Raw genomic sequence first — 14,996 nt, 5'->3', positions numbered from 1 at the left:
TGGTGTCCTCCTGTCATTTCTCCTGGGCAGCAAACACTATATTGACCATTCCTTGACCCCTTCTGAAACCGCAGTGGCTCTCAGTTAGATGATCATCTTCCAGGTGAAGAATAATCCTATTAAGGGGCCAGAAGTGCAGGGAAGGGGAGTCTCTGCGGTTTCCCGCTTCAACAGTGTTTGAAGGGAACCTGCTGCTCGATTCCCAGCCGGAGCCACCCTTAGCCACCTCCCACCTTCACCTCCGCTAATCAACACTTCTTCTGTTCTACCATTAGAGCAGCAGCCTCCTGTTCAGCTGCCTCCTCCCGCCTCCTCGTCCGCCTTCATTGCCGCCACCATGACCACCTCGTCCCCTTCTTAGGTGCTGCAGAGCTACCACCAGGACTTGGAGGCCGCCATAAACCTGCAGATCAACCTGGAGCTCTACGCCTCCTATGTCTACATGTCTATGTCTTACTACTTTGACGGCGATGACGTGGCGTTGAAGAACTTTGCCAAGTATTTCCTACACCAGTCCCACGAGGAGAGGGAGCACGCTGAGAAGCTTATGAAACTGCAGAACCAGCGAGGAGGGCGCATCTTCCTGCAGGACATCAGGAAACCAGACCGAGATAACTGGGAGAGGGGGCTGAATGCAATGGAGTGTGCTCTGCACATGGAAAAAATTGTCAATCAGGCATTACTGGAATTGCAAAGCTGGCAACTGACAAGAATGACCCCCATTTATGTGATTTCATCGAAACCCACCACCTGGATGAATAGGTAAAGTCCATCAAACAACTGGGTGATCACATAACCAACCTGCGCAAAATGGGGGCCCGGATTCTGGCATGGCGAAATATCTTTTTGACGAGCACACCCTTGGAGACAGTGACCAGGAGAGCTAAACCATGCCTTGCTTCCCCCACACCTGGGAACTGTGGGCATGACTCCTACTGTCTTTCAATGCATGCATATTTTGGTTATCTGACCTTTTCATGATCTGTACCAAAAAGCTACCACCATTTACATCCCAATAAAGTGATTTGGTACTGATGAAAAAAAAATCCTATTAAGGGGGTCTCTGGCAAGAATCTTGCAAACAATGGCTGAGTGAGGATGCACCCCCCAACCCTGTGATTGTCACATAACAACCTAGTTCCTTTTACTAGCTTCTGTGTTAAATATACTCTGATAAGCTCAGTTTATAATCCCTCCCCCTTAAAAAAAAAAAAGAAAACAACTTTATTTTTTTGAAAGGCAACATGCCATGTTAGATACTTGGTATCATTGCCAAAAAGACTTGGCTTCAAGTCCAGTCTGTGATATATATTGACTATGTGGTATTGGATTGCTTACGCTTCTTTGGCCCATCCAACTCTCTAAGACTAGAATGTGCCCACCTGTGTGGATATCATGGATATTTTCATCTTGGAATTCCCTGTACTAAATAAATTATAGTTCTATACACTAAATTTCATATGTGTGTATATTTTGTATCTCCTCCCTCCTTCTCATTGAAGATAAGCTCTTTGAGGTAAAGGTTGGGGATCATTTTTGCCTTTATATACCCAGTGCCCAACACATAGTGGGCAATTAGCAAATGTTCATTGATTGATGGACTGATTTATTTGAAATGAAAGTATGATTTGGCTATGGAGAAGGAACTGACAAACTACTCCAGTGTCTTTGCCAAGAAAACTCCAAATGGGGTCATGAAGAGTTTGACATGACTAAAAAAGTACTGAACGATGTTTTGGCTTGTTTTTATCCAAGGGGCTTTGGTCTACTGAGAATTCACATAAGTCAAACAAGAGCCGGAAGGGACTACTGAGGTCATTAGGTTCAAGCTCTATCTGTAATGGAATAAAAGTCAATGGATTTATGTAATCACAGGGAGATTTATTAGTAGGTTTGGACTTCATGTTCATAATTCCTCACTTGAATGAGACTACACTCCGGGCAAAGATTTTTCTACTGAATTATAATATAGATCTAAGTTTAATATTCCATTAGGCACAACTCTTTCAAATTTACAGATGAAGAAACTGTGGTCTAGAGAAGTGAAATGACTTATCCATGATCACATAACCGGTCAGTGGTTGAGCCAGGCATAAAACTTAAGTCCCTTGACTTCATGCACCGCCCTCTGGAAAGCAAAATAGAGTTTCATTCATTTTCTTATAATTATTAGCTTTAAGGATTGCTTTGGTATCATCCTATATAGAGACAGAGAACTATACTAAATAACTTTTGAGAAATATGTTCAGTTTTGAGTTTTGGGAAGAGGATGTATAAATTCCAATGGGTCCAGATGAGAGAAGTCAAGAAGGTTAGGGCCCTTGGAAGTTTGCCATCTGCTTATGAATTTAAGTAACTAGAAGAGTTTAAGTATAGCAATTACTACTTAGGAGGTAGAGATCACTATCTCTTTCTTCCAGTATTAAAAGGGCTGTTGTGTGGAAGAAGAATTGGATTTTTGTTGCTTATAGATTAGAGTGCTACAATACATCTCATAACTCTCCCTTCCATCCACTCACACAGCCATCACCCTAGTACAGGTCCTTATCACCTCTTTCCTGAACTATTGTTAAAGTATCCTAACTGGTTTCTCTGCCTCATATTTCTTCCTTTTCAACACATCTTCCATATAGTTGCTAAACAGACTTTCTAAAAACATAATTTTAGCCACATCACTCCTTGATTTAAAAAAAAATCTCCTTTTTAGTGGTCCCCTCTTGCTTCTAAAATCAAATACACACTTTTTTATGTTAGGAATTTCTATCCCTTTAAAGACTGTCTTTGACTTATCTTTCCAGACTAATAACACATTTGCCTACTTCACACACTCTATGGTTCAGCCAAATTAGACTATTTCCCATTACTCATACGCACATTCAAACTTCCATCTCTGTGGTTTGGCCAGTCTATTACTCCATGTCTGGAATGCAGTCCATCCCCATCTCTACCTCTTAGAATCCCAGGCTTCTTTCAAAATTCATCTTATGTTTCTACCTAAATTAATATATCTATTCAGTGCCATACCAATTGAACTACCAAAAATTTTTTTTACTGAGCTGGACAAAATAATAACAAAATTCATTTGGAAAAACAAGAGGTCTAGAGTATCTAGGATATTAATGAAAAGACATGCTAGAGATGGTGGCTTAGCCACACCAGATATTAAACTGTACTACACAGCAGCAGTCATCAAAACTGCCAAGTACTGGTTAAGAAACAGGGGCGTGGATCAGTGGAATAGGATAGGTACACAAGTAGGTGAAATCAACAAGTTTAGCAATCTACTCTTTGATAAACCCAAAGAGGCCAGTTTCTGGGCTAATAATTCACTATTTCACAAAAACTGTTGGGAAAATTGGAAAATGGTAGGGCAAAAACTGGGCATAGACCAATATCTTACACCATATACCAAAATAAAGTCAAAATGGGTTCATGATTTAGGAGTAAAAGTTGATACTCTAAGTAATTTGGGAAAGCAAGGAATAGTTTACTTATCAGATTTGTGGAAAAGTAAAGAATTCATGACCCAACAAGAGATAGAGAGCATTACAAAATGCAAAATGGATAATTTTGATTATGTCAAATTGAAATGCTTTTGTACAAAAAAAGCCAATGCAACAAGAATTAGGAGGGAAGCAGAAAATTGGGAGAAAATCTTTGCAACTAGTATCTCTGATAAAGGCCTCATCTCTAAAATATACAGGGAGCTGAGCCAAATATATAGGAATACAAGCCATTCCCCAATTGAGAAATGGTCAAAGGATATGAACAGGCAGTTTTCAGAGGAAGAAATTAAAGCTATCTACAGGCATATGGAAAAATGCTCTGGATCTCTGCTGATTAGAGAAATGCAAATCAAAACAACTCTTAGATACCACATCTCTCCTGTCAGATTGGCTGAAATAACAAATCAGGAGAATAATAAATGCTGGAAAGGATGTGGGGAAATTGGAACATTGTTGCATTGCTGGTGGAGTTGTGAGCTGATCCAGCCATTTTGGAGGGTGGTTTGGAACTATGCCCAAAGGGCCATAGAAATGTTCATACCCTTTGACCCAGCAATACCACTTCTAGGGTTGTATCCCAAAGAAATCACGCAAGCGGGAAAAGGAAACATATGTACAAGAATATTTATAGCAGCTCTCTTTGTGGTAGCCAAGAATTGGAAATCAAAGGGATGCCCATCAATTGGGGAATGGCTGAACAAGCTGTGGTATATGAAGGTGATGGAATACTATTGTGCCATAAGAAATGGGGATGATGCAGACTTCATAACAACCTGGAAAAACCTACATGACATAATGCTGAGTGAGCGGAGCAGAGCCAGGAGAACCTTGTACACAACCGCAGATATACGGATTCCGTGAGGACCAACCCTGACATACTGCGCTCTTCTCAGCAACCTAAGGTGCAAGGACAACTCCAAGGGACTCACGATGGAGAATGCTATCTTCATCCAGAGAAAGAACTATGAAGTTTGAATACAGATTGAGGCAGACTACATGCTCGCTTTTTTTGCTTCTCTTTCGTTTTTGTTTTTGTTTTTTTTTTTTGTTTTTTTTTTTTTGTTTTTTTGGTTCTGTTTCTTCTTTCTCATGATTCATTCCATTGGTCAAAATTCTTCTCCACGACTTGACTAGTGCATAAATTAATTCAATGCGAAGTTATACGTGACAGTTATATGATACTTCATGCCGTCTTGGGGAGGGAGGGGAGAAAAACTGGAACTCAAAACTATGTAGAACCGTGTATGGTAAACTAAAAATAAATAAAGAAATTTATTAAAAAAAAATTCATCTTATGTGTCATCCCTCACATCACCTTCGCCCTGATCCCCTCAACTCCTAGTGTCCTATATGAGATGACCTTGTATTTATTCTGTGTATATACCTTATTTTGAACTTCTATTTTCCTTTTGTAGCCTATCTTCCACAAACCTCAAAGATTCTATAATTATAGAACATTTCCCCAGGTCTTCAGTTATAACACTAACAAACTAAATATCCTTACACACATGTGCATTCATGAACACAAAGATGCACACACACACACACACATATTTATGAACACACATGAAGAGAGTCAAGAGGACTAAGTGAGAACCAAAATGGTCAAGACAAGAAGATATTATCTAGTTAAGATCTACTCCATGAATGACCATTTTTTGTCTGACAATTTGTGTTGCAATTCTCTAAATTGGATTTGCTTTTAGGAATGGATAAAGTTCATTTGTTACAAGAATATTGCATGGACTTTTTAGATCTTCAAATCCACAGGAATTTGGAAAATAGGATATAGAGAGTCTGTCAAGAATAATAACATGTTTGCTCAGGCAAGGCCATGTCAGCTTTAAATCATACAGAAAAGAAGTAAAGGAATAGGAACCAGAAACCATATAAAATCTTCCTTATCATCTTATTTGGAAGGGGTGTGTGTTTATGTGTGTCAATTTCATCACATTTTTGCATCTTCCCTCACAACAAAATATTTACTTCATTGCATAAATTAATCAACAGATATTTATCGATCTCCTACAACATTCAGGGCAAAATGCTAGAGTAAATTCTGGGAACATAAAGACACAAGGGAAACATTTCCACCACTCAAAGAGCTTGAATTCAATTGAGGAAGACAGCAAATATTTATCATATAAAGTAACACAGAATAAATGTAAAATCAGTACAAAGTAGCTTAATGAAAAGGGGAGTTGGTAGATGGCGGGGTGGAGATCTAGAAAGGTCTCATGTAGAAGGTGGTTCTTGGGCTGAGTATTGAAGGAATTGTTGAATTATATATATAGCCAAACTGAGAAAGGAGTGGATCTCAGGAATGGGGATTGCCCACTGAAAAAGTACATAGGAGGGAGGTGGAATGTCATAAATCAGGAAGAATTTAAGAAAGCCACTCAAGAGAGAATATAGAATGTGTAGAGGGAAATAATATATGAAAAATCTAGAAAGATAACATGGGGTCAGTGATGAAAATTGGAGGGCATGTTTATTAGAGTAACTGGAAGCTTGTGGAGATACTGTGTTTCTGACAGGATAGTGTCGTGGTCAGACTTGACTGGCATCTGTGTGGCAAACGGATTGGAGTGGGGAGAGACTTGAGGCAAGGAGCTCAATCCAGAGGCCATTCCTATGTCAAGAAGTGAAAAGCAGCTGAACAAAGTCAAACAGAGGATTAATTTCCCCTCCCACTCCCCCAATTTCCCCACCTCCTACCCCCACCACCATGGAATATCTGAAAATATTTACAGAAGTAGTGATGTAAATGCATACATGATTTTAATGAAATTCTTTCTGATATGTATGCATTGCCCTTCACTTCAGAAACATGTTTTTGTTTTGTTTCATGTTTTTGTTTTTATTTGATTTTTCCTATTCAGCAGCAAAATGGTCTAGTTGATCAAACACAGGGCTTGAAGCCAAGAAGTCCTGAGTTCAACCTCTCCTTCAGACCATGAATAGTTATTCAACTCACCCAGTCACAATCTCAATCAGCCTCAGTTTCTTCACCTACAGAATGGAGAAAAAGGATGCCTATAGTGTCATGCAGAATTTTTGTAAGGATCCAAATCAAATGTGTGCTGTCATAAAACCCTGTGTCAGGTGTAATGTGATGATGACTCAGTGGTATAATGAACGGTTATGGTATAATGGTAGCATATGATGAACAATTTATGATGATGATATCTTCCTGTCCTTAGTATATTTGATGTGACCTTTAATATAACACTAGACCATTCAATGTTAGGTTCTGTCCAAATGAAGGGAAGTAGCATACTTGGGTCCAGGGTTGATAAACAAGGGATTAAAACACCAGCTTTAATTTTCAATTAAGTAGAATAAAAAAAAAAAAGATGAAACCATTTAGGAAGACGTAGTCAGTGGCTCCCTAAGTAGAGCATTGGGCCTGGAGTCAGAGAGACCTGAGTTCAAATTCAGCCTTAGTTATTTACTAGCTTCATGACCCAGTGTGTTAACCCTGTTTGCCTCAGTCTTCACATCTGTAAATTAAGCTGGAGAAGGAAATGGCAAATCACTGCAGTGTCTTTCCAAGAAAACCTCAAATGGGGATGCAGAGAGTTGGACATGACTGATATAAAGAAACAACAACAAAAAGAATCCATTCAAGGCTCTTATGAGACATGGATATTCAGAGAGTTTTTCTGAGCTGATTTTGAAAGAAAGAGAAACTCAACATGACTAGCATAATGGGATGATAGGCAATGAACCCGGCCATTATGACAAGACATCCGACATTTTAGTTGATGCAATTTCTCACAAAGAAGGAATGGGCATTGTGATGACATATAATGAAAATGGCTTATAGCAAAGTAGTATATATGCAGACATTCTGTTACTAGTTATGATCTGCTAGCCATGTGGTGAGGAGAAGTCTCTTTGTTTGAGTGCTTGGCCTCAGTTCTTTGCCCCAGTGGCTGTTCTTTCATGTTGAGTGAAGAAGGTAGGAAGCTGCCATCCTCTAAATTTTGAGAAAAGCAAATTACCAAGAGGATTGAGAGTGGAGTCTCTCCTAGGGTTTTTGATAACCCGGATAGCTCTGATACCCTGAAGAGAGAAAAAACCCTTCAGTACCTATCTTAGTGATGGTGGAAAAAGAGGATCATCCCACAGCAATGTCATATTTGGATACAAACTTGGTGTCTTCAATGTTATGTAGAAACTACTTTACACCCACTCTTTCCAGAAATGAAGATTGCATAGTGTGCCTCTGAGGGATCGAGGGAAACATTTGTACTTCTATCATTGCTAGACCTTCTAAGGAAATATCTCTTTATAAAAACTAACTGATGTTAAAAAATAAAATGGAAATGGGCGCTAATCACTGGCTTCTAAATTTGGGAGGAACATATCAGAACAGAGGGTGATAGTAGGATAGAATAGACAATCCATTCTGTAGTGTGAACACAACCTAAATGTTTTCGCACTTTGTTGAAAGAGTGTACACACTCTTCTGAAAGATTTACACTTTACTTCACCTCTTGGATTGGAAAATACAAAAGCTATTTGCAAAAGGATTGAAGATATCTGAAATATGCTGATAGTTTCTTTTTAGTAGCTTGTTTTAAATTCAGGTCAGAAAGCTTTTATAATATTGGAACTGAACAGGACAACAATGTTTTGACATTGGATATCCTGGTATAAACCTTGGCTCATTCATAACAAAAGGTGCTTTGATTGAAGCTGGCATAAAACTCCCTGAATAAAATCAGTTCAAAATAGAAGACTCAGTTGTCTCTGGGGCAAAAATGTTGAACTTCCCAATGCCACCAGAAGAGAATTAAAACCATCAGTGATTATACTCTCATGTGGTATACTATTTAAGCAATCAAGAAACCAACATTTATGGAACAACAGCTACCTGCTTGAAACCGTTTTCAAACTTCAAATAGGAAGTGCTCATCGAATTTGAGGACAATATCAAAATCTCCTTTTTGATGATGAAAATAGAATATTATCCACATCCTTTAGAGGATTCTTAATTAAAAAGAGTAATGATCTATGATTGAGTCCTCAGCCCTTCAATCAACTACACTGGAAATTTTCAACTGAATATCTTTTCTTGAGAATGGGGAATACTTTTATTCTCATAAAAAGCATTTTTATGATTTAGTTTTTTTAAAAAAAATTATTTCTTTTTAGTTTTCAACATTCACTTCCATAAGATTTTGAGTTCCAAATTTTCTCCCAATCCTTCCCCCTCCCCCACTCCAACATGGCACATAATTTGAAATAGGCTCTATACATATACATTCATATTGAACATATTTTCACATTAGTCATGCTGTAATGAAGAATTAGAGCCAATGGGAGAAAACACAAGAAAGAAGAAACAAACAAAAGAGAGAGATCACATAATATGCTTCAATCTGCATTCAAACTCTATAGTGCTTTTTTCTGGATGTGGACAGCATTTTCCATCTTGAGTCCTTTGGACCTGTCTTGGATGGATAAGAAGAGATGGCTGTCAAAGTTGGTTGTCACACATTGTGGCTGTTACTGTGTACAATGTTCTCCTGGTTCTGCTCACTTCACTCAGCATCAGTTCATTCAAGTTTTTCTAGGTTTTTCTGAAGTCTGCCTGCTCATTATTTCTTATGGAACAATAGTATTCCATTATATTAATATACTATAACTAGTTCAGCCATTTTCCAACTGATGGGCATCCCTTCAATTTCCAATTCTTTGCCACCACAAAAAGAGCTGCTATAAATATTTTTGTACATGTGTGTCCTTTTCTTATTTGTATGATCTCTTTGGGATACAGACCTAGATGTGGTATTGCTGGGTCAAAGGGCATGCACATTTGTATAACCCTTTAGGCATAGTTGCAAATTGCTCTCCATAATGGTTGGTTGAGTTCACAACTCCGGCAACAGTCATTAGTGTTCCAATTTTCCCACATTTCCTCCATCATTTATCATTTTCCTGATCTGTTATGTTATCCAATTTGAAAGTTGTGATATCGTACTTCAGAGTTGTTTTGATTTGCATTTGTTTACTCAAGAGTGATTTAGAACATTTTTTTCATATCACAATAGATAGCTTTAATTTCTTCAACTGAAAACTGCCTGTTCATATCCTTTAACAATTTATCAATTGGGAAATGACATTAATTCTTATAAATTTTATTCAGTTCTCTGTATGTTTTAGAAATGAGGCCTTTATCAGCAACACTGGTTGTAAATTTTGTCCCCAGTTTTCTGCTTCCCTCCTATTCTTTGTTGCCTTGACTTTGTTTGTGCAATACTTTTCAATTTAATGACATCAAAATTATCCATTTTGCATTTCATAATGTTCTCTATCTCTTGTTCGGTCATAAATTCTTTCACTTTCCATAAATCTGACAGATAAACTATTCCTTGCTCTCCCAGTTTGCTTATAGTATCAGATTGTGTATGCATTTTGACTTTATTTTGGTATATGGTATACAATGTTGATCTGTGCCTAGTTTCTGCCATACTATTTTCTGGTTTTTCTAGCATTTTTTGTCAAATAGTGTTTTCCTATCCCAGAAACCAGAATCTTTGGGTTTATCAAACAATTGAATCTCTTAAACACATCTGAAGCCTGACTTGTATGAAACCAAATTAGTTATACTTCCCTAAAACCTACACTTCTTCCAAACATTCTTTGCTTTTTCAAATCAACATCCTTCCAGTTCCACAATTTTCTATCTTGGACTCATCCTTGACTCTCATTTAAGATCTCTTAATGTATCTTCTGGAATATTGTGATAGAATTCTAATATGTCTTCATGACTCAAATCTCTTTCCTTTCTTAACTACTCACAGTCTGGTAGAGAAATATTCCTAAAGCACACAATTTGCCATATCATACTTCCACTCAAAGACTCTAGTGCTTCTCTGTTATTTATTTCTAATACACCAAACTATTCAAGACACAGAAGAGCTCCCAGGGCTTGTGATGGGGGATGCTATGGTGTCTATGGTTTCGAGAAGAAACTTCGCTAACATAGTTGTTACTCTGTGTGTCTTCTAGAATAAATCAGTAAAGCTACAGAGAGAGAAAATATGTAAGTCAATGTGTATCTTCCTTGGTGTAACAACAATGTACTCGAAGCTACTGCAAGTGTGTAAGACCAACAACACCAGCACACAGGAGGGCTGCTAGCACAGGTTCTTTAATCTGCTTTTCTAAGGAAAGCAACTTTAAGGGGTTTACAGTATCACTTTAATTCAACATACATATAGCATTCACTTAGTTCAGGGGGAAAAAGTCAGCATCCTGAACTTCAGAGCAAATACAAACAGAAACTACAAGCAGAAATTATATAAACAGAGCAAACAAACACAAATCAACAGATAAGGCTTCTAGATGTCTGACCAAAACATTACATACATAGTTATCAGAGAGAGAAACACCAACATCTGGGTTTTTCAAACCTGGGAGGAAGTGAGGGGCCTCCTTAATGGTAGCCCTCAGAGTCTTGTCTGGTCAAATTGCATGAGGCATTCTTCCAATGAGTGAGTCCCAAACAAAATGCTAACCTCAGAGTATGTATACACTTCTTCAGTGTCAGAGAGCTTCACACCTCTCAAGAGTTTCACACCTCTTCAGGGTTTCACACTTCATGTGACCTAACTAGCAAGAGGATGTGGGCCTTTCTACAAAGGCAAGACTCAATCAAAGGGATTCAATTGCCTTAGTGCTGAGAAGCACTCCAAAACCAAAGACAACAAAAAGTCCCACGTTTCTTGCTCTTACACTTGGGTACCTAATTAGCTGTTTACTGTAATACTTGGTCCTGCCTGAGAAGTTGGGCTGAATCTTTTCATAATGTCTGGGTGTGAGATGCAAAGAACTTTCATTCAGTTGTAATTATTAATTCTGTGACACTTCCCCATCACCTTAATATTTTTTTAAAGAGGCCAGCAATAGCCTTCACTTAGCGGAATTTCTTCTTCTTATTATTATTATTTTAAGTTGTTTGCACCTGAAGTATTGTTTTGAAAATCCAAAGACTCCTTTTTATGTATTTCACATCACCACATCTATTTTATCAGAAACCTCACAGCCCTCCCCAGCTTGTCCCTCACCCCACCTTCATCTATGAAAGCTCAGTAGTTCAATAAACCCAGAGGTTTAGATTCTCTTTTTATTATTGAATTGCTGGTTGGTTTCATCCCCAGCTGAACACGTAAATGACAGACAGTGATGGTGAAGGTAATAAGGATATCTTGATTCTAAAGCAGAGTAAACAGGCTGTCATAAAAATGTGGAATTGAATAGATTACAAACTAAATTCTCTTTCTGAAAGCAATTATTTTTGAACCTCAGATCTAATAATCTGTAATTCTGAAAGCCAAGGGAAGTAATCATTTGTTGTCCAATCAATTTAAAGAAGAAATCTGCATGATGGTGTAGATAACTGCACAGAAAAATATTTCTTTACACTGGCACAAATAATACACATCTATTCTAATACTTATTGAATTTCAATTTATTACAACAATAGCACATTATACAATCATCCGTATCATCATACAATAGATACACTGACAAATATGGCCATGTTTCTTTGCATTAGTACAATGATAACGTGACCAGGAAAAGAATGTTTTTCCTTTGGAAAAGTATTCAAGGCAGTCTCCTACTGAGCAGATATTTAACCCTTTACCTGACTTTTAAAAAATTATTCTTAAGAACCTGACAAATTTGGAGGGGAATCTAAATTTGGTATGAAACATTATTTGATTTTATTTTTTAAAAGAAAACTCATGCTTAGAAATATACACACATTTGCAACATACTAGAATTATGTCTTTAATAATAGCATAATTGATGAATGAAAGATGGGACTAGTATATGAAGAGAAACTTTTAATTCCAGAAAATATTTACATCTAATATCTCTGATAATGTTGAATATAGAAGAAAGTGAGATATATGTGGACTGTCAGGCATTTTCCAGTAGAAAATTGGTCAAATGATACGAGAGAAATATTGAAAGAAGATACAAAATATCAAAAATTAATGGCAAAATAACCTAAATTACTATTTATAAGTACAAGTTAGAACAATCCTTCCATTTTACCTCATATCCAGTAAAATAACAGATAATTTTTAGAACAATCATCAGTGCTAGAGATGTTATGGCAAGGCCTACTTTGGGGGGTCAGAGTTAGAGAAAAATAAAATATTCACTGATTTTTAAACATATATTCTGTTACTAAATTAAACAATTTTTAAAAAGACCTATATTGAGATGACGATGATGATGATGATAACGATGATGATGACGATGATGATGATGATGATGATGATGATGATGATTTTAGTCAAATAAGCACAGGTTCTATTTGCCTCAAGTGAATGTCTCTCTTGAAAAATAAAGACAACAATTATAAAAACTGAACAATTTTCAGATTTTTACTTCAGCCAAAATGGAGAATGTATTGTATACAATGGAGACTGTATAATGTGCTCCTTTACTCTTGATGTAATAAACCATAGAATTCCTCTAGTTTAAGAGTTTTATTTATATTGTTCAAACATTTTTATTCTTTTCCTATCTTCTTCTTTCTAACAAATGTCCTATGCCACACACAGCATGTTGGTCTCCAAATAACCCTTTGTGCACCTTTATATTTACGTGTTTACGGATGAAACATTATTGATTCTTTTAGCCTTGGATGTCTGGGCAGAATTATAGCCCCATATCCATCACTAACCAATTATTTGACCAGTGGGAAATTCCTTAACCTCTTCTAGCTTTGTTTCCTCATCTGTGAAATAAGTGGCTTTATCTAGTGGGCCTTTAATTTTTCTTCTCATCCTAACACATATTTCTTGTAGTAAGGCTATAACTACATAAGTAAATAGAGTGAAGAATGACATCCCTTGGTATTGAATCATGGAGATTCAGAGTTGAATGGACCTTAGAGGTCAAGTACACCAATCTCTTCCTGCATATTAGTATCTCATAAAACATCCCTAAGAAGTGGTCATTTGATTGAATGTATTTCAATAATGGAAGACATAACTTTATGAGTGTACTCTATGTCAGACAGTTCTAATTATTAGAAAATCATTTTTTATTGAAATAAAATTAGCCATTCTATAACATCTATACAACAGCCAATATAGTAAATGTAGTATGTAGTAAAGCTACCTCAAAGACTAATTAATTTTCCATGTTACAAACTTATAAATATTTTAAAATAATGATTAACCTTTTTACACAAAACATCCCCTAAAACCCAAAGTAAAGCACTTAACCATAGGCTGTATGTGTTAATGTATGAATATATGTTTGTATGTATGCATATATGTATGTGTATATACACTTATATGAATGCAACTTTGTACTTATGTGCTTACACATAAATTGTATGTATATATGTCTATGCCCATATACAGACTTCAAGATATAACAGAGGACGTTAGGGTCTGGCACAGTATGGTCCATGCAGTCATGGAGCACCAGACATGACTGCATGACTGAACAACAAAAACATTTATTAATATTCACACACATGTATTTTGGAAGCATCTTTGCCATCTTTTTCCTATGGTCCAATTTATTTATGATTCACTATGATCCCCAGAACTAAGGAGGAAATGGCATCTAATAGCTATGGAATAGATCAATGAATTCTACTGTTATGAAACAGTAGAGATGAAATACATTCAACATGTTTGAGCAGGACTATCTTATCTCTAGTTCTAGAATGTAATATTATTTCAGCTGATTTTTTTATTTTATGATTACTAATACTAATTTAATCAGCAAAACAAAATCCTGCCACAACTTATGATTTGTTGTGTTCAAATAAAAGCATTACCTAGTTGCAGCTGTTAGTCTTTCTGAATTTATATGAGACAGTCCTGAGATGATAGCCCCAACTGTCATTGCTAGAACCATAACAAAAGTCACTAGAGATTGGTAGTATTGGTCAAAGTCTATACTGTGTTGATATAGGCTTGAGGAACCCAGGAGTTGGAAGATTCTGGATAGACTTTATTAATGGAACCTAAGGTTACTTTCCCAATATATTGAACTAGTTAGTAATGATCTGGCTATGAGGTCCACATTTCCTGACTCTGTCAAGTTATTTTTTTCCACCACCTCATAACATTAGAGAAGATGTTGAATAAAATTAGATAAGGAATATTAATGTTAGGAGGAACACCAGAACTCATTTAGCCTCATCAAATCAATTAAATATAAACTATTTACAATATACCTACTATTTGCTGGATACTGCCAAAAATATCAGGGCATAAAAATAAAAATGAAACAATGTCTGTTCTCTAGGAACTGAGATTCTAATATGGAAGGTCCCATGAGCATATAGGTATATTCATGTAACACTGGATCTTTTGCCAGATTATTTACTTGAGAAGATAGTACATGGCTAGATGTAAGTATAAATATAACTATATAAATATGCCCCCCAACACTTGGGAGGTACCTCAAGCACCTGAAACTGAGAAGGACAAAAAC

General features: G+C 36.7%; 1 pseudogene; it reads left to right on the top strand.

Annotated features, from left to right (window-relative positions):
• The first annotated feature begins 334 nt into the window (after positions 1-334).
• On the top strand, positions 335-887 carry LOC118854141 (annotated as a pseudogene).
• Positions 888-14,996: the final 14,109 nt, after the last annotated feature.

This window comes from Trichosurus vulpecula, chromosome 6, assembly GCF_011100635.1.
Source record: "Trichosurus vulpecula isolate mTriVul1 chromosome 6, mTriVul1.pri, whole genome shotgun sequence".
In the NCBI taxonomy this organism is placed as follows: domain Eukaryota; kingdom Metazoa; phylum Chordata; class Mammalia; order Diprotodontia; family Phalangeridae; genus Trichosurus; species Trichosurus vulpecula.
Note: the sequence above shows the minus strand (reverse complement) of the source record. Positions and strands in the feature narration are given on the sequence as shown.